This window comes from Arvicola amphibius, chromosome 6 (genome assembly GCF_903992535.2).
Source record: "Arvicola amphibius chromosome 6, mArvAmp1.2, whole genome shotgun sequence".
Lineage (NCBI taxonomy): Eukaryota > Metazoa > Chordata > Mammalia > Rodentia > Cricetidae > Arvicola > Arvicola amphibius.
Genome location: NC_052052.2, coordinates 153,218,918 through 153,243,557, shown reverse-complemented (window position 1 = coordinate 153,243,557; position 24,640 = coordinate 153,218,918).

Here is a 24,640-nt window from a genome sequence, read left to right as displayed (position 1 = left end):
CTAAATTGAAATAATCAGAAAGATGAGAAGAGTTGGGAAAATTTTACCTCCTCACACAGCGTGTGAGGAAGGGAATCGGGGCAGGAAACAGACAATTCCTCAGATGCACAGAACCCACAACCCGGCCATCCCACTTCTCTGACATAGCAAAGAGAACTGAAAAGGCCACCCACCCAAAAATGCACATGAAGGTTCAGTCAAGTGATCATCTGGCTGATGGGCAAACTGAAAACTGTCCTTAAGGTGGAATAGTGTGAGAGCAGGAACAAAGGATCACTGCCAGGGCTATCGCAGGAATAAATCTTAATCTCGTTACACTGAAGGTGCGTCTCTCTCTGCTCCTGCTCAGCCATGCCTTTAAAAACATCTGGCCTTATTGCCATTCGTGTGTTCCTCTAATCACCAATAACATAGACGGGCCTGTGTACTTACCACTTACTTTTATTTGTTTTAAAACAACACTTCCACTTTTAAACGCAGCATTTGATGCCATCCTTGGAGGGCCAGATGCATGGGCCCGACTGTACAAAAAGAAATGTATATACATTCCTTTGAAGACTGACTTTTGTAGTTATTTGGTCTTATGGAGTGTGAATAAGGAACCAAGGCTTCTACAACAAGAGTCTGTTCAAGGAATTGATTTCTAAGGGGATGGCCCACACTGAGGTTCCTTTTCAGACTATTTGAATTCTTTCTTTTGTTTCATTTTGCTTTGCTTTTGGGGGTTTTTTTTGGAGGGTGATTTTTTTTTTAAAACTATTGCATACACATGTTTTGTTTTTAATCAAAGTGAAACTATTCAGTTCTGCAAACAGCATTCCTAAAACTTTCTGCCTTTAAAATGCTTGAATTATTTAGACTTGGGGCATCTGAGTTAGAGTCATTTGTATATAATTGGGGACTCAGAAAACATGACAAAGCCAGGGACTATGTGAAGGCTTGGCGGAGGAGGGTATTCACTGGACAGGGAGAGCAGGCTGATTCCATCCCTGGAACCCATGGTGAAGAAGAGAACAGACTCCCAAAAGCCGTGATCTGACATGCCCAACAACAATAAATAGAATCATTTTTTCTAAAGTCTTAGTGAATACATGAGCAACACGATAGGGGCATTACTGAGCATGTCACAGTGAGGATGGAACCAAGAGTTTCCGGATGAGTTCACCAGACTCCAGTTTGGCCTGGGAAGGATCCCCTCCTTCCTGAATGCTGTAAAAAGTTTTTCCCAAAGCCACCTAGCTAGCACTTAGAGAAAAGCTTCACTCTTAATCTGTTTTTAATAAATAGGTAATAAATAAGTGAGACTTGGCACAGAGCGTAGATGTCATTCACATCTTATCAGTCGTGGCTTGGTTAAAATGTGTTAGAGGTTTTTTCATTATGATACTAAACTGATGGGTTATAGCAATGTATAGCAGTGGTCCCAAACAGCCATGCACTTTAAATGAACACTTGTCAACTTTTTTGATGCCACTCCAACTTTGAGACCATTGCATTCCAAGAGTAAAGGGGAACAGGTACAGATATTTTGCTGGAAGAACTACCTGTCCCTCATGAAATAGAAAAAGAGCTCTATCAACAGTAAATAGACAAAGGACGTGAAGAGGTAGTTTCAAAAAAACAAGCCAAATGGGAAATAGTCACGAAATTATTAAAGCCCACCAGTGACCAAAGCATCACATTAAACTATTAAATGCCCGTTTTACTTATCAGAGCTGGCGAGATTTCTGAAGTCATATTACATGCCATGGTCTGAATAGGAAATCTCCCACACAGGCTCGCGTGAAGGAACACTTGGCTCCCAGCTGATGATGATGCTACCCAGGAGGTTGCCCATTGCTTTGGGGTGTAGTTTGCAGTCCTGAGTGACTGGAAGTGGACCTTGAAGCTTGATACCAGCTCCATGAGCTGATGAAATACAAGAAGCAGCAGCTGCAAGCTTCTGGAGACAAACCGGCTTCAGCTGCCAGCCTTCCTCTCCAGGAGGGAGGGATACCAAGTAAGGCGGTGAGCCAAAATAACCTTCTTCCTCTGAGCTGTTCCTGCCAGATACTCGGTTACAGACAGACACCAACAGAAGAACGATATTGAGAAGTGGGGTCACCGCGGTGATAAGCTTGGTGGCTAGTAAGCATGGCGAACCGTTTGCAGGAGGAATGTGGAGGAGTTTTTTGGAGTGAGTCAGAGAAGTTCTTGACTGCTAAGAGCCGGGCTCAGTGGGCGCTTTTGCTGAGAGTTTGGAAGGACAGGATACTAGTAAAAATGCAAACCGTGAGGACATTAGGCTTCAGAAAAGAGCAAGACTCTGCTGGGAACTAGACAAGGTCATTCCTGTTACACCTTGAGACAGAATTTGCCTTAAATCTGCCCTGTGCTGATAATGTGAGAATGAATTCGGTCGTAAGGGAAGAGGTCTCGAGACAGTGCAATGCTATAGTACAGGTCCGCAGCGCGGCCGCTGCTGGCTGTTTCTAGACAGGTTTTACAGTGAGAACCGAAAACAAAACGCTGGGAGGAAGACGTGGGAAAAGTGCTGCTTGTTGAGGAAAGCATCACTCAAGCATTTAAAGCCACGGACAAGCCGTTCACGGTTAGAAATTAGCACCACTGAAGAAAACTTAGGACTTTGGATGGAGACAACAGCAAGAGTATCTTGAGGGCGAGATCTTTGCTACTGAAGGCTCCAGGACACAAAATGAAGGTCCAGCTGCAAGCACAGAGCTGGAGGAAAGAGAGCCACCCCTGATGTGGTGATGCCCTGATGCAGTGATGCCCTGATGCGGTGCTGCCCTGATGCGGTGATGCCCTATTCACAGGGATGCTGAGGGGATGTTTTCCTAAGTCCGGCTCCACCAGAGCTCAAAGCCGACAGCGACTGCCAGTAGTGACAGCTCATGCTACTCTCAGAACCTGGCATCTTCCGTGTGATTAAGATTTTGCACACATGCAAAATGCACAAGGCGCAAGGTCATGGAAACTTGCAACTATAGCTTAACAAACAAAACAATAACAACAAACAACAAAAGCCAACCAAACAAACAAACAAAAATGCTGAGGAGACCAGGCTTTGTGCTTCAGAATTCAGGCTCCATGCAGGCAGGTGCTGAGGGTCAATGATGGGGCCATGAAGGTGAAGCCTAAGTTGCCAGGGAACCCAGGAGGTTGGAGCTCAGCCAGTGCCACACAGGCTCCAGATGCCTGACGTGGAGGTGGCTACAGTTAGTGTTTTGGATTCAGTTTTGTTTGGCCTGGTGGCTTTCTGTTTGTTTGTTTGTTTACTACATTCTAACCCTCACCTTTAGAACCAGATTTTTTCTTGGAACCATTACATATTATAAGCCATAACTTGTTTCTCACTTTTATAGGGCCTCACAGTGAAGAGCCTGCTCAGAGATATTTGAGAAGTTTGAATAGTTTAAGGCTGTTATTATCACGAGGATTTTGAGGCTGAAATAAATGTCCTTTATAACATGAGACGGTTGTGAGCCTATGGGAACCAAGAACAGACTCTCTTATTTTGAGTGTGAGATGCCTACGGTCTCATGAGTTTGTTTTCCTGTCCCTTAGCTGCTGGTACCACTTCAGACGTTGCAGAATCACTGAGATGTGGGCCTTAGCTGGCAGAAGTGGAGCCCATGGGTAACGAGGAAGATTATACCACTTCTGGTTCTGGCCCAAGCTCTCCACTTATTGATTTTTTGCATGTAAACAAACCACCCACAAGCTCCTGCCCCCAGGGACCAAGACTCTCTACTTCTTATGCCTTCACCACCATGGTAAACTGATCTTCTCTGAGTCTGTGCGCCAGCACGTGAATAAATCCTTCCTATGCTGCTTCTGTCGCCTGTTCTATGACAGAAAAGAAGAATAACCAGCAATGTACCTTAAGGTTGCCAAGAGTAAGAAAAGACGAGGAGTCATGAAATATTATATTCTTGTGAGTACAAATTGGGATGACTTTTCTGGGAGACAATTTCATAATATGTAAAAATATATAAAATGTTCTGACTCTCATAAAGCTATTAAACTTCGTTATTTTTACTTGGCAAGTAATCATTATTATGCCTATGAATATTTCATTAATTTTTACTGTAACATATTTTATAATACTTAAACAGGAAATTATAAAAATGTTTACCAATAGTTGATTCAATTAAATGAATAGACATGCATGAATTTCCATTATCTATATAGTCATTTAAAATGTGATAAGGTTTTATTGACCAAGATTTTATTCATACATTATTAAGTCATGTTATAAAATACAAACAGTGTGATTCAATCTAAACACTTAAAACACATACATAAAAAATTCAGAAAGTATGTCGCCAAAATTGTTAATAATAATTATCTTCAGGCACAGAGGTTGACTTTTAATTTGTTCATTTTGCTTATCTATGCTTTTCTAATTTTTCTACAGTAAACATGCTGTTTGAGTAATAAAAAGGTTATAAAGATAGTGTATTTCCTTTATGTGCTTAGTTAAAAATGAAGTACTCTCGGAGGTTGGGCAGCAGTACGGAGCCTTCCATTGCCTTAATTTCCTGGTCCATGAAGAACACACAAAAGTTTTCCCTGATGTCAACTGGTTGGAAGCTAGCCAAATGCTACATGGGTGAAGCCCTGGAAGCCACCAATCCCCAGGTCTCACCTCAGGCAGCAAAGGGTGCTCTCAGGAAAGAGTCTCCTGGGTCTCATGGTTAGGAAAATGGCTCTTATGACAGATCTGTATTGATGTTGGGCTGCCATTTAATCAATGGCCTTTGCTTCCAGAGTGGCAAGATCAGGTGAAAAGCTTGGATAATAAAATATTTGGCCTGTACCACCGGGAAGCCATGAAGTGGCTGCCACAGTAACATAGTATTTTTTTTTCTGAATTCTAAATGTGTAAGGCAGTTCCTGACGTGTGACCTGACCGTCCACTGCTCAGTGGTGAGTTCATCGCTCAACTCACTGCTGTGGATTAACAGCTGCGTCAGGAACAGAACCTCGCTGCTTTAGGAAAACCGTAAGCTAAGGTGCTGAATGTTAGGTCTCAATCCCCCCTCAACACACACACAAATTAAAGAGAATGCCACTGACTACATCCCGAAATGACAGTCTGGGCTCAGCTCCGGCTGAATGTTCACAGGGTAAACCAGAGGATTGTTGTCATAGATCAAAGACTGCTTTGATCAGTAGTCCTCAGAAACCTGGGAAATGGGTCTCTGTCTGCTACGGAGAGCCGCTCCTTCATCTCTCCTTGCCATATACCTGTGCTGCATATCAAAGCCACAGTGCTCTTTTAGCTCATGACCCGCCCAGCCCCCCCCAAACTCAGGCTGTTCCAGAGTCTACTCCCTCCCTTCTGTAGCTACACTCTTCTCTTTCAAACCAGCAAGGCTCTCCCCACACCACACACACTCTGCTTCTCTGTTCCCAAGAGGCAGTCATGACCACTCCCAGTCTGCTACACTCTCTCTGCCCTGGAGAGGTGGATATGGCCACTTTGGACTCCCCGAGATGCCTCTGGCTATTCTCTCTACCCCCTGAGAGATAGCCATATGACAGTTCCATATTTATCACCATTAGACAGTCCAGTTTAGGGGTGTCACTGCACCCTTGTTTGCACAGGGGAAGAAACTAGGGTGTGGATTCAGGAGAGAGCACAAGGCATAGCCCACTGGCAGTCTGAGCAGATCTGTCTGTGGGATTACCATGCCAATCTTCTCATCCCTGCCGTTCACACCCACAGTGGACATGCACCCACTCAAGACTCTTCTCTGACACCTTCTTATACCAAAAAGATGACCTTCACCAGGTTTCCTGGCACGGTCTTTTTAGTTTTATACATAGAAAGAGTTGGGATTGATTTCTCCACTATCTAAGGAAGATTCGCCCAACAGTTTTATCACTAACCTGTGATTGCTTTGAAATGCACTCTTTGCCATCATGGGGTGCTTTGAATAAGAATGTCACCCATAGGCTCATGTGTTTCAATACTTTGTCCCCTGTTGGTGGAACCGCTTAGGAATAATTAGGAGGTATGGTCTTATTGAAGGATCCTGTGACAGATGCAGAGAATGGAGCCAGCAAAACGGCTCAGTGGGTGAAGGTGCTTGCCACTAAGACTGATGATCTGAGTTTAACCATCATGTCCCACATGCTAAATGGAGAGAACCAGTTTCTGTAAGTTGTCCTCTGACCTCCATACATATAGACACACACACAGCCATGCATACATGAACGTACACATGTGCACACAATAACAACAATACCAAATTTTTGAAGAAGCAATGAATGTTTCTCAGACCACCTTTTTATTCAGCCTGGTTTTCTACCTCAGGGAATGATCTACTCATTTAAGGATCAATTAGCCCTATCAAGGCAATCTCCTGTCTTAGTTTGAATTTCTGTTGCTATGAAATTACCTTCTTAGACACCCCAAGACCACCTACCCAAGGTTGGCACTACCTGTGGGCTGGGCCCTCCCACATCAATCATTAATCAGGAAGAAGCCTGACAGCCTTGCCTATTTTCTAGTCTTATAGGGGGTTTTCTCACCTGAGAATTCTTCTTCCCAAAAGTCAACACATCTCCCAGAGGCATGCTCAGTGGTATCTCCCAGGTGACTCCAGACCTCATCAGGCTGACAGTTGTCATCTCCCATCATGCCCATCCGATTGACAGTTTTTGTCACCCATCACGCGTGAGGGCTTTTTCTTTGTTGGAGAAGGTCTTCACTTTGCACACATTGCCGAAGGATACATCTCATTTTCTTTGATATTTCATTTGGTTTTAGTTTTTAAAAGTTAGTAGTCTTTCTTTTTAGATGATTTCATGTATGTATACAATGTTTTTTCAGCTAGTCATCCTCTACTGTCCTCCCTGGTGGTGTTACAGCTCTGGAGAAAAAGGTATCCTAACTTGAGAAGTCAGGCTATCCCTGGAGTTGTGAAGGGGCAGCCTTGAAGGGAGAGCTAGCCTGACTCATTCGGAAGTCAGGGCAACACCTGAAGCTGGGGTGCAGTGGTGGGGGGTGGCATCCCTGTGGGATGTAGCAATCCTGCTCCTCTCCTAGAAAGAGCTGGCACAGCTGAACTCTGCTCAGTTGGCCAAAGGGAACGACCTAGCATGGCTATCCCTTTCTTCTGCTCTGCTCAGCTCCAGGCTGACGTAACTTCTTCTGTTTCACTCTGAGACAGCAGACCCCAGCAGAAATGTAGCGATCTCCTCCAGCTCTGCTGAAATGCTAGTTTTTCTGCTCTGCTCCTAAGGGAGTTTCCCAGCAGATGTAAATGTTTCTTTTTTTTTTTTTCTGCTTAGTCCCCCTAAGGGCATGTCTCATCAAAGGTTCTTCCACTCCACACCAGCAAAGGATCTTCACCAAAAAACTCTTTTAAGAAATAGATTTATCTGGGAAGGAGTTCAGGAGAGAGGCTGCCTCTGCCAGGGTGGTGAAGGGAAGCCCACAACTAAACAGGCAGAGTTTTCCCAAGGAGAAGATTTTTCTGCTCAGGGATTGGTTAGTTTTCCTGCTCCAGGATTGGTTAGTTTTCCTGCTCAGGGACTGGCTAGGTTAGTTGGTCAGGGGCAGAGTTGGCGCTAGTTTCAGAGCCAAAGTGTGTTTCTTTGACTCTAGTTTCAGAGTCAGGGTGTGTTTCTTGGCGAAAGCATTTCTTTCACTGGCTTGGGTTTCAGATCTATGATGTCTTTCTTTTACTAGCCCTGGTTTCAGGGACGGGGTGTATTTCCTTTACTAGCTCTGTTTTCAGGACCAGCATGGGTTTTTTTCACTACCTCTGTTTTCAGGGTCAAGGTGGGTTTCTTTGTCTGGGCATTTTACCCTACATCTGGTCCTCTTCTATTCCATCAATCCCTTCCTCATCCCAACTAGACCTTCTTCTACTTTCGTGGCAGGTGTAACTCGGTGAGCAGAACTGGAGTTGGTTTATATGAGCACTTCAGGCAAAATCTATCTGATCATGAACAACTTACCAATGTCTATACCACTGATGAAAACGCTTCTCCCTTCCCAAGCATCCATTAACTACACGGATCCTCTTTCCCAATGAGTCCCCGAATACTACAGAATAATGGCAAGTCGAATTTTGAGCAGGTCTTGGGCAGGTAATCACAGCTGCTGTGAGTTCTTATGCGCAATATCCACATGTGTAGCCTATCCAGAGGACAGCAGGAGGAAGCAATTATTTTCTGGTTGGGTTTGAGGCCCACTCCTCAAGGAGGGAATTCATGACTATTACTGGAAACTTGATGAAAAGCTGTGGGTAGGGAGGTCATAGCCCCTAGCTGGAAATCAGTGCTGCTGTTTTGTTAAATAGACATGCTGTGCCCATAAAACTGCTTTCTAAAAATTTGTTGTTGTGCCCATAAATTACTGCTGCTCTCAGCCATGAGCAGAGATGCTCTTTATGTTGTGGGCCCTGGTTCCTGAGGAGACTTACAGCAGCTAAGTGCTGAGAGGAACTGTTGAGTGCTCAGCCCTCTTGAGAGTTGATCACGCATCTATGGCCCCTTGTATTTCATATAACTTTAAACTAGAGTCTGAACACATTGAACTGTATGTTCTGAGGATCCCGATTTTTGCCGCATTCCTTGAGAGGATGTAGAGGATATTAGTTCTAGAGTTAAATGATCTCATCTTGAGTCTCCCAGTCTGTGAACGGTCCCTTTAGCATTTGAAAGTCTTTACTTTGCTACTGCACTCTGTCCTGCCTAACTGTTCCTCACAGGTCATTGTGGAACATGACAGTGCTTTAAATCGTCCTTTCTGAGTTCTCAGATCCTTGTCATTTGATTGTGACTCATTTCTCAAACAGATGGCTATGCTCCTCATTTTTCCTGCCTGTATACAGCTCAGAAGTGAGCTCGGAACCTCTACATTCACTGAAGAGCACCTCAGTCCACAGAGCTCACTGTCCCATCCCTCTAGCCATAAAGAGATAGGGTTTCTCTCAGTGTCTTCGCTGCATGAGCTACCACGGACAACGTTCTCCAGTGGACTTGTCTAGCACTGGGAACTGCAGGCCTCTTTTTCCTGATTCCTGTGAGGACAGTTTTTATGTCAGCTTGCCATAAGCTGGAGTCATATGAAAGGAGGGAACCTCAGCTAAGAAAATGCCTCCCTAAGATCTGTCTGTGGGCAAGCCTGAAGGGCATTTTCTTAATTAGCAATTGGTACGGGAGGGCCCAGTCCATTGTGAGGGCTACCATCTCTGCACTGGTGCTCCTGGGTTCTATGAGAAAGCAGGCTAAGCAAGCCAAGGGGAGCAAACCAGTAAGCAGCACCCCCTCCATGGCCTCTGAATCAGCTCCCGCCTCCAGGTTCCTGCCCTGTTTGAGTTCCTGCCCTGACTTCCTTCAGGGATGGCCTATGATCTGGAAGTACAAGTTCAATCAACCCTTTCCTCCCCAGGTTGCTCTGTGTTTCATCACAGTAACCCTAAGACAGCTCCCCTGGTCAGAAAAGAAGGGTCTTTCTCGGGGTTAATGGCCCACACTCCCCAGAAGCAGATCAGCCAGGACTCACGGGCTGATCAAAGCCAAGAGGAAAGTGAACAGGGGCAGAGGAGAACTCATTTTTGTGCAAGCCACAGTTTCAACCTTAACTCTCCTCCATAGACTTACTGTTTTCCTGTCAGTTCTAGTGAGAGTCTATAATAGAGTTAAATAGATTCATACCTCTGTGCGTGAACGTGTGTGTGTGTGTGTGTGCGTGTGTGTGTGTGTACACTAATTTTGGTAATGAAGGGGACCAGTCAACAGTAATGGGAACAAAAGAGGCAGTGGAGGGGGGAGGCAAATATTCATACAACTAAAGTGTATGAAAAAATTTAACATTTAAGTCATCCATTGTATTAGGGCAGGGAATGTAGCTCAGTGGTAGAGTACTTGCCTAGCATATACTTGACCCTGGGTACACTTGCTTCATTACAAAAAATAAAATAAAACAGAAAGAAATCCATCATTTGCACAGGTACTAAAATTTAATTAAAAATTAATTAGCAAGTTATGAGAAACACTTTTGCCTTATAGCCCACGGTGCTGAGGAAACATTTCCCGGAGTATTCCCATCTACCCCTGACGCGGAGCACCGCATCCTCCACATTCTTGATGTCAATATTCTTCCTAGCATACGATACTTTTGAAGGAAACAGCTCATCTCCTGAAGGAAATAAATCGGTATCCGAGCACAGAATAAGATGCTCCAAGCATGAGAATCAAAACTGAGACGACAGACAAGAGCGTAGAGCCACGTGCAACTTCTCCTATTTTGTTGCTGTTGTTGTTTTAAGACAGGGCCCTCGGTAGCTCAGGCTAGCCTCAAACTCACCAAGGAACCGGAGGGCCTTGAACCTTGAAACGCCAGGCCCTGCTGCTTCTCCCTCTCAAATGCTATGGACGTCCGCCACCATGTCTGGTTCGTGCAGCACCAGGGCTTGGGCTCAGGACTTCCCACACTCCAGGCGAGCATTCAACCAACTTAGCCATGGTTCCCACAGCGACAACTGCAACATTCAAATGTCTAAGAGAAACCGTGAGTCCTAATTTCTGAGGTACGCCGTGAGGACTAGAGTTGAAGATGCTGTGTTGTTCTGGGGATTTTTATAAATTAGTATTCTCTAGCTGTTCAACCACATGTACAAAAGGGTAAATGTCTAAGATGACAGGAGGGTCAATATCCGGCAGTATAAAAACTTCACTGTGTGTACTCCACAGTGTGATGTCCTCATGCCTGATATACACAATAAAACTGGTAAGAATGTAATATTTTGGGCTAACGTAATTTTCTCTCTCTTGGACTCGACAGTAGAGTGTCACCTCTGGGTGGATCATGAGCTGCTGTAACAGCACACAAGACTGGGTCACTCACAACAGGTTCTCAGACAGCTGAAGGCTGACTGCTCTGGCATGGGGGACCAGCATCTGCTGAGGGATGTTTGCCTGTGTCCTCCAATGTAGGAGGCGGTGACAAAGATGGACTGGGGAGGGGGAAAGGAAGGAAGGAGGAAGCAAAGCTTGAAAGTGGGAGAGGGAACGATGCCAAACCCTTCCTAGTAAGAGACACAATCAAATCACGGCAAGGTGAGACATTTCAAATAGGATTTTAAAAAAATAAAACTACTTCAGCTGCACCACTACGCAGTGCCCAAAGCTGTCTACGCTTACGTCAAACCAAAGATGTATCCTAGAGTAGAAACGAAAGGTGATGACGGCCTCCTTCACCGGTGTTTGCAGGTCCTGCTAGCATCTGTGAGATGCTGGCAGAAAACACGAGACGCTGAACTGGAGAACCCTTAAAGCTGTTTTGGAGGTGGACAAGATTTACTTAACAGGCAACATGCAGAGTCTCTGATTACTGGGCAGCTTTGTTGGTAAGAATTCAGCCTACTGAAGGCCCCGCACATATATTTATTTCTATTGATGGTTATAATAATGTACTTTGTAATAGAGAAAAATATCAAAACAACCTAAATAGCCAAAAACAGGGAAATAGCTAAACAAATTATGGCATATCCTTTGGAAAATTTAGTACTGCCATATAAAAAGACAAAGATCCTTATAAAATAGCTTAAGTATACTAGCAGATAAAAAAATCAAGAATAAATTATTCTGTTACTCTTGTTTTATGTCAGATATGTGCACAGCAATGCCCTCTTGCAGCACGGAAATATATGTATAAATGTACACAGCAAACTCTTTCCTACTTTAAAAGTCCTATTGCAACATAATTCACATCCCATTCAGTCCACACATTGAGCGTGCATGATTCATGGCTTCTATTATACCCAGTCATGCAACCGTCACCATCATCAACTTGAGAACACTTCATCTACAGAAAATGAAAGCTCAGACCCGTTGGCAGTCACTTCCCTCCTCCTCAACTCCTCCCCACAGCCTGGGGCAGCTTCTAATCTGCTTTCCATCCTGTAGATGTGCCAGCTCTGAACATTTCAGAAAAATGATTCTTTTTATTTCTTACATCTATGCAAGTCTTTGCAGCATATTGATGAAGGCTTTGCCTAACCTCAGGTCACAAATATTTTCTCATATCTTCTTCTAATTGTGTGATCATTTTTCACAATACTACTCAGACCTAGAATCTATTTTGGTGTGTGTGTGTGTGTGTGTGTGTGTGTGTGTACGATATATACCTTATATGTGTATATGTATGTGTGTGTATATACATATAAGTTATAAGTATATACATATGCAAGCAAGATACATATACATATATATGTGAGCAAGATGTGTTCATGTGTGCATACCCATGAGCAAGGAGCCCAACTTCAGTGCTGCGGAAGAGTTCTCCCAGCAGCCAATCATTGGACTGATTATTCTATCCCCACTGCAGATCCATCATCCACAGGGATGAAGATCACACTAAATGCTTCAGGATCGGTAAGGTCACTTCCAAAGAGTCTAAGCTCCAGGCGGGAAAGGACACTCAGGGAACGTTGTCTTCATCTGTCACTCATTCAAGTCAATGAAAGGTTGATAGTGAGCGCGCACGACTCTCGAATTTGCTACCCCTTTCCTTCTTTTCACGCGTTTGGGTTTGTGACTACACACAAATCTGTGCCTGTACAACACACACCCACATGCATTAAAGAAGAGAAATGGTGCGTGTACACGTCTTCATGTGTGTGGTGTACATGACTCTCTAACTACTGAGCCAAGACCAACCCCAAAATATCATCCTTTAAGAACAGGATGCTTGGTGCACATATGTGGTTAAGTGAAGCTGATTTCCCAAATTAGTACTCTGCCATGCAGAAGCACCCAACGAGGGCATTCCCCATGCAGATGTAAAGCATTTTTAATTTGGGCTCTCACATCTGAATCAGAACATAATGTATACAGCCACATAGAAACCCTTAGGTGTTTGCCCTTTAGTAAAGTACTGCTACTGAAAATGTTGGAGGGGTGTGCAGGCAGTCCAGTGGTAGGGAAAATGCACTGAGTACTAGGGGATGCTGCACTCTTGTTCTCTTGGTTATCCCACCTTACTTCTGATTATAAAATTCGGGTTTGTGGCGTATGCTTAAGAACTGCTTGATGTTTTGCCTCATCTAATGGGAATGGGTGGCCCAGATATTTCCAACATTTCAGACACCTCTGTTGCAATTTCCTCTGAGTTCTACATCCAGAACAGCTTCAAGACGGCTGGCTGAGATGAACCAGGCTCAAAGAATATTCCAGTCAGGACTTTGCCATAATCAAAAATTATCTTTGGGTCCCAAAAAGACTATCAGCACCCCCAATCAGCAGGAAGTATCCTAGAAAACTATACCTGCATTCCCAAAAAGAGATTATGGATGTTTGTCTTTGTTAAGAATGTTGGTTACAAGTGGTTATGGATAATAATTGAGAAAAAAAGCTAAACAAAGGAATTTGGATTTAGAGTTCTTATTTTGAAATTTAAAAAGGAGAAATGCTGTGGGATAATGCTCTTATACGCTATAAAGATTTGTCACTCATATTGGTTTAATAAAATGCTGATTGGTCAGTAGCCAGGCAGGAAGTATAGGTGGGGTGACCAGACTAAGAGAATTATGGGAAGAGGAAAGGCAAAGAGTCTGTCACCAGCCAGATGCAGAGGATGCAAGATGAGAATGCCTCACTGATAAAAGGTTCCACGTCACATGGCTAAACATAGACAAGAATTATAGGTTAATTTAAGTTATAAGAGCTAATTAGTAATAAGCCTGGACTGATATGCCAACTAGTTTATAATTCATATAAGCCTCTGTATATTTCTTTGAGAGTGAACAGCTGAGGGACTGGGTGGAAAAGAAACTTCTGTCTACACCATATCATTCCATTTGATGAATTGATGGTGATTTAATTTGTCTAATGGCTTCCTAAGGAGATCCAGTGGGATCAAATTCCTTGACAACATCCCAGAACAGTCATCTTTTAACACCCTAAAGAGATGGTGCCTTTCCTCTACTCATGATCACTAGAAGCACTAGAAACTACTCATGGTTTGCCCGTTGCCTTTGCTCCAGCTTTTGGATAATGATTCTGTAACCACTGTCAGCCCCTAGGGATAGACATTAATCTAATAATGACATAAGTGGGCCAGTGTCCTACCAAAATGGTGAAGTACCTGAGATAAGTCACTGACGAGGAGGGAAGGCATGTGTTAGCTTACAGTTCTGAATGCTTCCATCTGTAGCTGGCCTATGACAAGGCAGCACATCACAGAGGAAGCAATGACAGAGAAGGCCAACCTTACCTGACCCCACCTTCTAACACTTCATTGCCTTCCAGTATCCCATGTGCTCTGGACCAGGCATTCAACACATTAGCCCTTGGAGGGCATTCAAGATAGGAACTATAGCAATAAATAATTAAGCAAGTTATTACCAAGATGGGTGAGGGCTTTGCCAAGAGGGAAGAGTCCTGCGAAAACCTTCATGGTGAGTCTCCAAGAGGTGGCACCTTAGACGAGAGAGTTCAGAGGTGAAGACAGGAGAAATGCTATCGCTTTGGCAGGGAAATGCACATTCTTGCCGAGGACCTACATTAAGGGGACATACAGGAGGAAAAAAAGGACTAGTGTGGCTAGAACACAGAGAAGGGGCACCATGTTAGGAAATGAAGTTCCACGAGGGAGCAAGGGACACACAATACCCAGCCTTGAAAGGGCAGGGGCCCGCTCTGCTACTTACCACCCATCTCACAGAGGCCACACTGCTTAGCCTCCAGGGAGTCCAGCTTCCCTAGTGATAAACACGGTCATAAAAACCTGAGTCACTGATCTTAGGAAGCCTATGGGAAATATCATTTACATATGCATGAGTTTTCATCATAGCTGCTCCATAATTAAATAACATAATTAGTAGAAGCTGCTCCTGACTAGTCTCTCCACATCTCTTTTCTAGGCAGTTGTACTTTCTGTCCAAATTAGCAGTAATTGTCAACTTGACACAGTCTAGAGCCACCTAGGAAGAGAGGCTCAATTGAGTAGTTGTCTTTATCAGGTTGCTATGGCTGCTGCATCTGTGAAGGACTGTCTGGAGAATTAATTGATGGTGGGAACCCATGTGTAGGTTCCATTCCCTAGTCTTATAGAAGGAAGCAAATCAAGCCAGAGAGCAAGCCAGCAAGCAGTTTCCTTCCATGGTTCCTGCTTGATTTCCTGCCCTGATGAACCTTGGTGATGGACCATGACCTGGAAGTATAGGCCAGATAAGCCCTCTTTCCTCATCAGTTGCTTTTGGTCAGAGTGTTTTCCCACAACAGAAAGGAAACTAGAATATTTTTTATCACTTAGTTACTTTTCTAGACTCACTCCTCTGATCACTGAGGTCCCTCCACAACGGTTTTTCACATGCACACGTTGCCTGGAAAACAGTAGCCCTTTCTTATCATGTATGGAAGGATTAGGAAGGGAGCACAGACACATTTCCCATTGGACTCCGTAGCAAACATTCCAACAACTGACTAGTAATGCCTGCTACGTGCACTGATTCAATACTAAATACTACAGTAATTGGCTAGTAATGTCTGCTGTGCACACCATTTGTGTAACCCATGTGTGTTTTTCTCTGTCTGGAGTGTAAGGACATCCTTGATCTACCTCTTCGGGCGTTTCCAGTATACTCTCCAGCTACCCTGTCAACCTACTAATTTCTTTTTTAAAAAAAATAATTATATGTTTGTCATGTAGCAGTTTCCTCCTAGTCTGAGACATCTCTGCAGGAAATGAAAGTAAGCAATCTGGAACCACTCAGGAGGAACTCCCTGAAACTGGCCAGATTCACACGTCTCCCCAAGATCAAACAGGGCAGACTGCTAAGTATCACACTCAGATAAGCCAAGCTGCAAAGAAGACTGAGACCAGACCAGCCTCCTGGAAGGAGCAGAGACCAGCCAAGCTGCCTAGAAGGGTCCAACCCCCTGGAAAGGACTCTCTCCAACCTGGTGAGCAGCCTGCACTGTGCTGTGTGCTCCAGGTTTCCAACTCGTGTGTGCTGTCACCCATGCCGGGCTGGGCCTTGGTGATCCAGTCTTGCTCCTGTGAGTAACCCCTTGCTATCAGTAACCCAACTAAGACTCATTGGTTCACCAAGTTGGACACTGGTAGTCATCTATTGTGGATCCCTATCTGGGGTGAGTAGATGTGTGTGTTCTATGTTGAATCTCTCCAGGAAACATCTGTCACAGGACAAAGTTCCTGTGAGTCTGTGTGCATATGAGTGCAGTTCCCATGGGAGCCAGAAGAGGGGGTCAGATTCCCTGGTGTTGGAGTTCTATGTGGTTGTGAGCTATCCAAAATAGTGCTGGAAACTGAACTCAGATCCTCTGCAAGAGCAGCCAGTGCTCTTAACCTTGCAGCCACCTCTGCATTCCCCTATGTCCCCAATCTCTAACTTAACAACTGAGTGTCATCAGGCCTCCACAGGCTCTGCATTCTCTTTACCCAGCGGCACCTCAGCTACTGCCAAATTGCTCATTCTGCACATGGGCACACTCAGAGCATGGTTACAATTCACTGCCCCCTGGAGCTGCTGCTGTTGTGGGCTGCAGTCCCACTCCCTAGTACAGTTTCTGGGACATGATTGACACTTATTAGGCTTCTTGTTGCTATAATAGAACACCCAAGGCTGAGTCATTTATAAAGAAAAGGGGTGGGGTTTATTACTCTTCCCTTTCTGACGGTCCAAGAGTGGGGCGCTGGCATCTGCTCAGTTTCTGGTGAGACCCTCAGAGCAGAAAAGCAGAATGATATAGCAGGCACATGTGGGTAGGAAGCAAACGAGAGAGAAGGCTGGCCCTGGCACAACCTGCTCCTAAGTGTAATCCAGTCCTGCAAGACCTAACTCTTTCCTATGAGACCTGATCCAGTATGGAGAAAAGTTAACCCACCTCTGAACAAAGACCACACACACACACACACACACACAGAGAGAGAGAGAGAGAGAGAGAGAGAGAGACAAGCACACACACACACACAAGCAAAAATACACACAAACACACATATGCACATGTATGCATGCACACACATATGCACACCTACACACACATACACACGTACATATACATGCAAACACATGAATGCATATGTACACATGCACAAATACTTACATGTACACTTATATGCATACACAGACACATACCTCAATGATAAATTTTTTTTTAATTTTTAAATATCTTTTAAAAGACATTAATCTAGTGGTAAGAGCAGGGCCAGCCTTTGACCTGCCCAGGACCCTGCTCCCAACAATCCCACACTGAGGATCAGATTTCATCATGGCCTCCATAGGGACAAACCATATTCCAATGTCAGTGGTCAGCATGTGTTGAAATAAAAGATAAGTGAATTAATAATATGCTACCAGACCAGAACTTCTCTGCCAAAGGATAACTAAAATGAGAAGGAAGCGTATATCTGTGTGTGGCTGCTAACTTTAGGTGTAACGTTCCCAGGGCACAGAAAGCCCGCCATACAGACAAGATTCTAGGATGTATAGTGTGCTTCTGGCTGGAGCTGAGGGGTGAGGCAGAGCAGGGTGGGATGGATCTCATCCTGCCTGACTTCCCAGGTTGGGACTGTTCTCATCATTGATCTTTTTCAGCCCACTCAGGTGCTTTTTGGGTCTCCAGACCCCTGACCTTCCACATGGAACTCACAGCATGGGCCCTACTTCTCAGGCCTTCAGGCCAAGACAGGAGCTCCTCATTGGTCCTCCAGCCTGCCTGTCTCAGGTCTTCTTGGCTCCCTAATCCTTGTGATCCTGTCTTCCCTGATGTGTCTTCCCGGCTCACTGGTAATTACATTTCCCTTGTGACCACAGCAATCCTCTCAGCAGGGATGACTGCTAAAAGGAGATTCTGACATGAGGATTCGAGAGCAAATTTTTTGAGAGGGGCTTTCAGGGGGACCTGCAAGAGCATGGAAAAGGGCAGAGGGCAAAGCCCAGCTGGAACCTCAGAAGAGGCCTTAGCCCTCACTTTTCCCTCAGGGAAGCCACAGCTTGGCTGGAAGAGGAGACACAGGCCTGAGCGAGAGGCTGTCCAGGGTATGGTGGAGGTGGGGCTGAGGGAACCTTGTACTGGGTATATTGTGCCTGTGAAGCTCAGTAGCAAAGGTCTCCAAAGCCAGTGTGTCTGGAAAAGGCCCCTTGTACAAGCAGTCAGAATTCTCACAGAGGAATGAAGTTGGGGGCAGGAGGCTGGGACACAAGCAGAAGAGACTGGAAAGAATTGGAGGAATCGCCTGCTGTTTCTGCATCAATAACCGCTCCATTTATTTGGTTATGACAAATCCTCTACAAACCCTCTCACAGAGAGGCAGGCACTTCCACGGCGTCATTTTAGGAGGCAATCCCAGTCACCTTCTTCTACCGCTCCCCACATCTCAGTCGGGGTGGATGGTTTAAGGTGTAATCATCCTCTGGCCCTTAGTCCTTGACAGCGCCCACCAGACCAGCTCCCGACATATCGATTGGGGTTGATGGTTTAGGACACAAGCAGACTACCACTCTGTACTGCTTGGCACAGGCTTGCCCCAAACTAGGTTTACTGAAACTCCCTGAGTGAAAAAGGGATAGCAGTCATGTAAGTCAAGCCTCATGATAGATTAACCAATAAACGCAAGAGAAAAACAAAGGTGAAAATACACAAAATGAATCTTTAGGCCTGAAGAGAGAGTACCCATGGTTTAAACGAAGGAGAGCATCTTTGGTGGTATGTACTCAGCTCCATGCCCCGAGTTCAAGCAAACAGCTTTCCTGCTTCGGGACTGCATTTGGCTGTTCTACTCTGCATGAGAAAGAGAAGGAAGGCCACAAAGCACTCACTGTGACGTGATTCCACTGCCCTTCACAAGGCACATAAACTGGAGAACAGGGGCATTTGAAGCAACTGAATTCCAACCACATCAATCAGGCCTTTGGTTACAATTGGATGTGACAGCCTTACCTGTTGTGTACGGTGTCCACAGGCTGTATAATAGCAAGAACTGTTTCACAGGAAACGGGCTTGACTGTGTAATCTTTGTAAGAAGTTTGTAATCCTCTGTATACTTAGGAAGTGCTCCAAGACAGAGGTCAGGATAAAAATATCTTAGATTTATTATGACTATTAGCAATCAGACAAGTGTTCTGAAGCCGTTCATTCCACTTCTGATACTGACAGTTGCAGAAAGCGACTTCCCCATGCACAATGGGATACAGAGTAAGTTGTTCACGTCCATCTTCTGCATGTGGCCTGGCTGCCAGTTTCAGGTGCGTGGAGAGGGCTGTGCACAACAGCATGGGTGCTGGCTAGGACACAGGCTCTTCAGGATGCAAAGCTCCTCCATCCTGAGAGTGGGAGACACAGACAGATGGAATAGGCCACCCATCTAATGGCTGCCCCAGGCTATCAAGGGCAGGTGGCTTTGGTGTCTGGATTTTTTTATTCTCTTCATATCTTTTTCACTGAATCTCTATTAATGAAGTTGGCTGTTGTGTTTTTACCACAGTCCTGAGAAAAGGGACACAGAGTGATTCCCCTGACCGGCGGAGAAACAGTTCTAAAGGGTATTATTCCTAGAATCTTTTAAGGCCAAAATGGATGGACCATGCACTCTGAAATTAGTTTTTCTTGCCCATTCTTTAATTCTTACCTCTTCCTTGTGACCTAATGGATATTTTCTATGTCTGCATGTACCTTTGAAGAGAATGGAGAATGGTAACCCTTCATGAAAGTTGGCAGCTCACAGACTTTGCCTTACCTGGTTTGTTGAGCTTGTTAACGTTGGCAACAGTGTAAACGGAGACCACTCATTTGTTTCCTGGCTTCTCAGACCCAAATGTATCCCACACTGGGCCCCATTATGTAAATGGAGGCTGCTCTTTTGTTCCTGGATGCTCAGATCCGAAAGGTCACACAGAAACTATACTAATTACAACATTGCTTGCCTATTAACTCAGGCTTCTTATTAACTGACTCTTACATCTTAAATTAACCCATTTCCATTAATCTGTGAATCACCATGAGGCTGTGGCCTACTGGTGAGGTTCCAGTATCCCTCCTTTGGCAGCTACATGTCATCTGTCTTGACCCCGCCTACTCTCTCTATATCTCTTCCAGCCTGGCTATATTCTGCCCTGCCACAGGTCAAATCATCCTCTTTATTAGTCAATGGTAATAAAACATATTCATAGCATACAGAGGGGAATCCCACATCACAACAGGGACACAAAGGGCACCTTAGGTCAATCTCCATGTGTGGGTTTACAAAGACTGAAAGACAGTTCCTAGAGGTCCAGCTTGTATCAGTGATCACAACAAAAATTACTGCACACAACACACTAATGCAGAAGTATGTTCTCCACAACACGGTGGGAATCACAACAATGTAATGTATACACATTGATGAGGAGCTGGAAGATGGGAGACTAGAGGTTCCAAACATAAAGGATCGATAAGCAAACGACAGTGCTAACTAGTTGATTTGATTGGTGCATGAAACATGTGTTACAATATTATACAGTACCCCAGAAAACTGTACTGCAAATTAATTTTTAAAAGAATTTATGGCTAAAGGAAAGTCACAATCTCTCATGTGGTATTTAAAAGTGGAGGGAGCAACATGAGCCGTGAGAATGTTCAGGGAGAACAGACTGTGAGGTGGGGAGACCATGTTTACACGCCACGCACCACCAAGGGTCCAACGCCTTGCAGATGACAGAGGAGGGGGAGCGCAAACCGTCAATATCACATTGTTCTGAGAAAGGAACCACCCCAGTATATACAAGTGTGGTTGGGAGAAACAAGACATGAAGCTTGAAAGACAGACAGATACTCCACTCCTCTACTTTCTGCTTTCTCTAGAGGAGAAATCATTGCCTAGGCCAGTATAATGCTGTGACCCTTTAACACAGTTCCTCATGTTAGGGTGACCCCAGCCATAAATTATTTTTGTTGCTACTTCATAACTGCCATTTTCCTACTGTTATGAATTGTAATGTAAATATCTGATATGCAGGATATCTGATATGTGACCCCTGGAAGGGGTCACAACCCACAGGTTGAGAACCACCTGCCTAAGACAATAGGAACACAACTAGGAGGGGTGTCCTGAAAATACTGAGAACTAGCTGGGGCAGGATCCAGCTACACTGAGGGTCCAGGATCCGTTCACACCGAGGGTCCAGTTGGAACTGAAGGCTGTGGATTTACAGTGGGATCAGCTTGTTGCGTTCTCCAGCAGCACGGGGCTGACAGGCACCACGTGACAGAAGGTGGGACTCGGTGCTCAGCATTGCTCAGCTTGAAAGTCTATCAGCTAGAGTCCGCCAACACAGATGGCCAGGGCAGGGTCCCCACTCTAGAACCCCGAGATCTGAGGGAGCCTGGGGGAATGCCTGAAGCTTATAGTGCCCTGGGCACACAGCTAGGAACAAGGAAAGGAATAACAAGTCTGCAATGTTCTCTTTAAAAAGTAGCAGGGGAACTCAGATTCTTTTTCACTTGTTAGCAGCTTGAGAAAGAGGCTTGTTTATTTTTACAGCGGTGTTTGGTCTCTGCCGTATCACCTTCCCTGCTTCTCACCAAATTATGCTTTTGTTCCTTTGCTAGAAAAGTTAGAGGAAGGGAGGGAGGGGCAAGTAGAAGGGGGAAAGAAGGGGAGAGGAGAAAGAACAGGAAGTCAGTTCTGGGTTCAGGTCTCTATACGCACCCATTTGTTCTGACAAGTCTGTGTTCCATTCTGCAGCCTGGGCTGGATATCAGCTTTGCTTCAGTGGCATTCTGAATATTGAGAATCACAGATGCTTTGGTGGGAAGACGATGTGTTACAAACCCCAAGTCCATGAGATGGGGTGAGGGAAAGTTACTGTTTATCAATTACGCTTCCGGGGCTAGCATGCGGGGAGTTGGGATTGCTACCCTGCCTCTTTCCCCTGAGACACACCTTAGATAAGAGCACCGCAGCCCATCAGATCGTCAGGTGTGCAGCTGTGAGTCAGCACTCTGAGATTGTACACTAGAAGTGTGGAGGTGGGGTGGATGCTCCTGACTGCAGACGGTTGCCTCTGGCATGCTGCCCTCCAGGAATTATTTTGGGTTCTAGTGATGAGCAAATCAAGGATAGCATTTTAAGAGATGCGGCATGCCCATTTTAAAAAGCTTTATAATTGCGAGAAGGATTTGGCAGGGGTAGCTGCGTTCCACTGTCCCCGTCTTAGAATTGTAACTAGATCCAGTGATATTAGCAAACCCGAAGGCTGGCAGCTGTTTTCTTCCACACCTTCAACTGGAGTCTATGCACAGCTGTGCAGCAACCACGCGCTTCTGCGACGAAGTGGTGGTGCTTCTCAGTGTGGAGTTAGAAGGTGGCACGTAGGAAATTTCTTGGATTTCTTTTTTTTTTTTTCAATTTTCTGCCTTATAGTTTCTAGTTTCTTAGGTAGAATGCCCAGAATTCAGGTTAACGTCTTTCACACAGGACTGATATTTTTCTGGTTGTAGAAGTGATATTTTTACCCATTCGAGAGGTTTTTTTTTTTAACAATTAAATTTATAAAATAAAACTAATAATCAAATTTAAAAACAAAAGTGACAAGTCTTGTGTTTTCAAATCATCCCTCTAGTGCCAACGTCGGCTTCATAAGGAGACGCTAGGCAAGCGACGGCTCTGCGCTCTGTGCAAGCCCCGGCTCTGGACGTGAGCGGAAGCTGCTCCCCAGCTCACCCTCCTCACTGCTCACTGCTAAGAGGAAGCGCTTGGGCAAAGCAACACGGCATTTGCCAGGCACCAGCCAACACTGAGGAAATGCCTGGTCTTAGAGGCGTAGGAGCAGGTGAGGCGTCTTCATGCATCCTTAATAACCAACTTCTGTTTTCCCGGCTTCTCCAAGGATCTCAGTTCTTAGGAAGCAACAAGGATATGCCTGCTCTCCCTGCTCAGCAGCTTAAAGCTGATGGGCTTTAGACATTAAGCCATCTCTAGACTTGAATAATCCCTAAATTGTTTTCTAATCGTTTATTAAAAGAGCCAAATGAAATTAGCATTGATGAGTCCAAGCCTGCTCCCCTATGCACCGGTTGAGTTATTTCAGCTCCATCCGATCTGATGTCACTGGGGACCAAGCCCACCTCCCAGCACACATGTCCCGTAGCAATATTTTCATTTGCACAAATGTATTTCAGTTTCCAGAGCAATCTTAGTGGTGATATCACACATCCTCTGGGAGGAGAATAGGGTGGCTGTCATCCAACAAAGGCACACGAAATACAACTAGACAAACCAAAGGAGTGGCACAGGACCTCCAGTCGGTGAGGTGTGGAGCCAGGAACCAGGCTCTGGCTTCTAAACACAGCCTCCTAGCTTCTCCCTCCCTGTCTGCTCTTGCACTTTAATCTTCTTCATTTTTTTGTTTTGTTTCATTTTGTTTTTTGGTTTTCAAGACAGGGTTTCTCTGTAACTTTGCAGCTGTCCTGGAGCTAGCTCTTGTAGACCAGGCTGGCCTCGAACTCACAGAGATCTGCCTGCCTCTGCCTCCCAAGTGCTAGGATTAAAGGTGTGCGCCACCAGTGCCTGGCTTGCACTTTAATCTTAAGTAAGACACTTAGCCAATGGTTCTTAGATTTGGGGTAATACAAAATGTCCCAGGGCATGTACAACAGAGCAAGTATATGCCCCACCTCTAGAGATCCAGGAGCGAGTTCTGGGGTGAAGCATGGGCACATGCAGGCCCAGAGCCTGGTAATTCTGAGGAGGACCGTAGAAGGGGCAGTGGGCGCATGCTTCCATCAAAGCCACTTTTCTCTTCCCTGTTCAGCTCTGGCTTGGCCGGCAGAGAGAATAACTTTGAACCTTTCCCGTTTCTGTAACAAGTAGGCCTTCTAATGTCAGGTCCAGCCCATGATTAAAACCCATCTTACTTTTTCCTCCCCTGTACTCTCCCAGAGGAAAATTGGTTCAGAGCCTGACGGATGTGTCTGTTTTGCTCCTGAATCCACAAGGAATGGGTATGGCAAGTGTAATCTTATTTTCCATGCTGCGTAAGTGGTTACTGCATTATATATGAATCCAATCTATCTACAGATAGTAGAATGTGATTAGAGTAACCCAGACTCAGGAACCATATGGTCCTACACGCACATCAGAGAGACCAGTGCTGAACTGAAAAAAAACAGCCAACTGGAATCACCCAGAGGCTCTAAGATGAGCTATATTCATCCACAATTTGATTCGTATCTTCTGAGCAGAATTGCAAATTGCATTTGACATTGTAGTTTTAATATAATAAACTATGTGGAATTGCCATAAAACCAGTGTGACATGGGAGCAAGCGCTGACGCACCCACGTGCCCACTCTTCCTTCCTCTCTGTTCCCTTTGAACCCAATAATCCTCCCTGCAGTTTTAGTAAAACTTGTCATCTACCTAGTCCTAAAGTTTATATTGGAAGTCTGGGTATAGCAGGTATGCCCTCTCCAAGATATTGGGGATACCCTTGACAGTTACTGATTCGCAATATGCAGAAAGAGTTGTCTTGCATATCAAAACTGCTGAATATATACAAGATGATACAGAATTGACTTCATTATTCATTCAGGTGCAAGACATAATCAGGAATAACAGGCTTTGTCCTATGTATATAATGCACATTTGATACCATTTGGGTCTGCCAGAT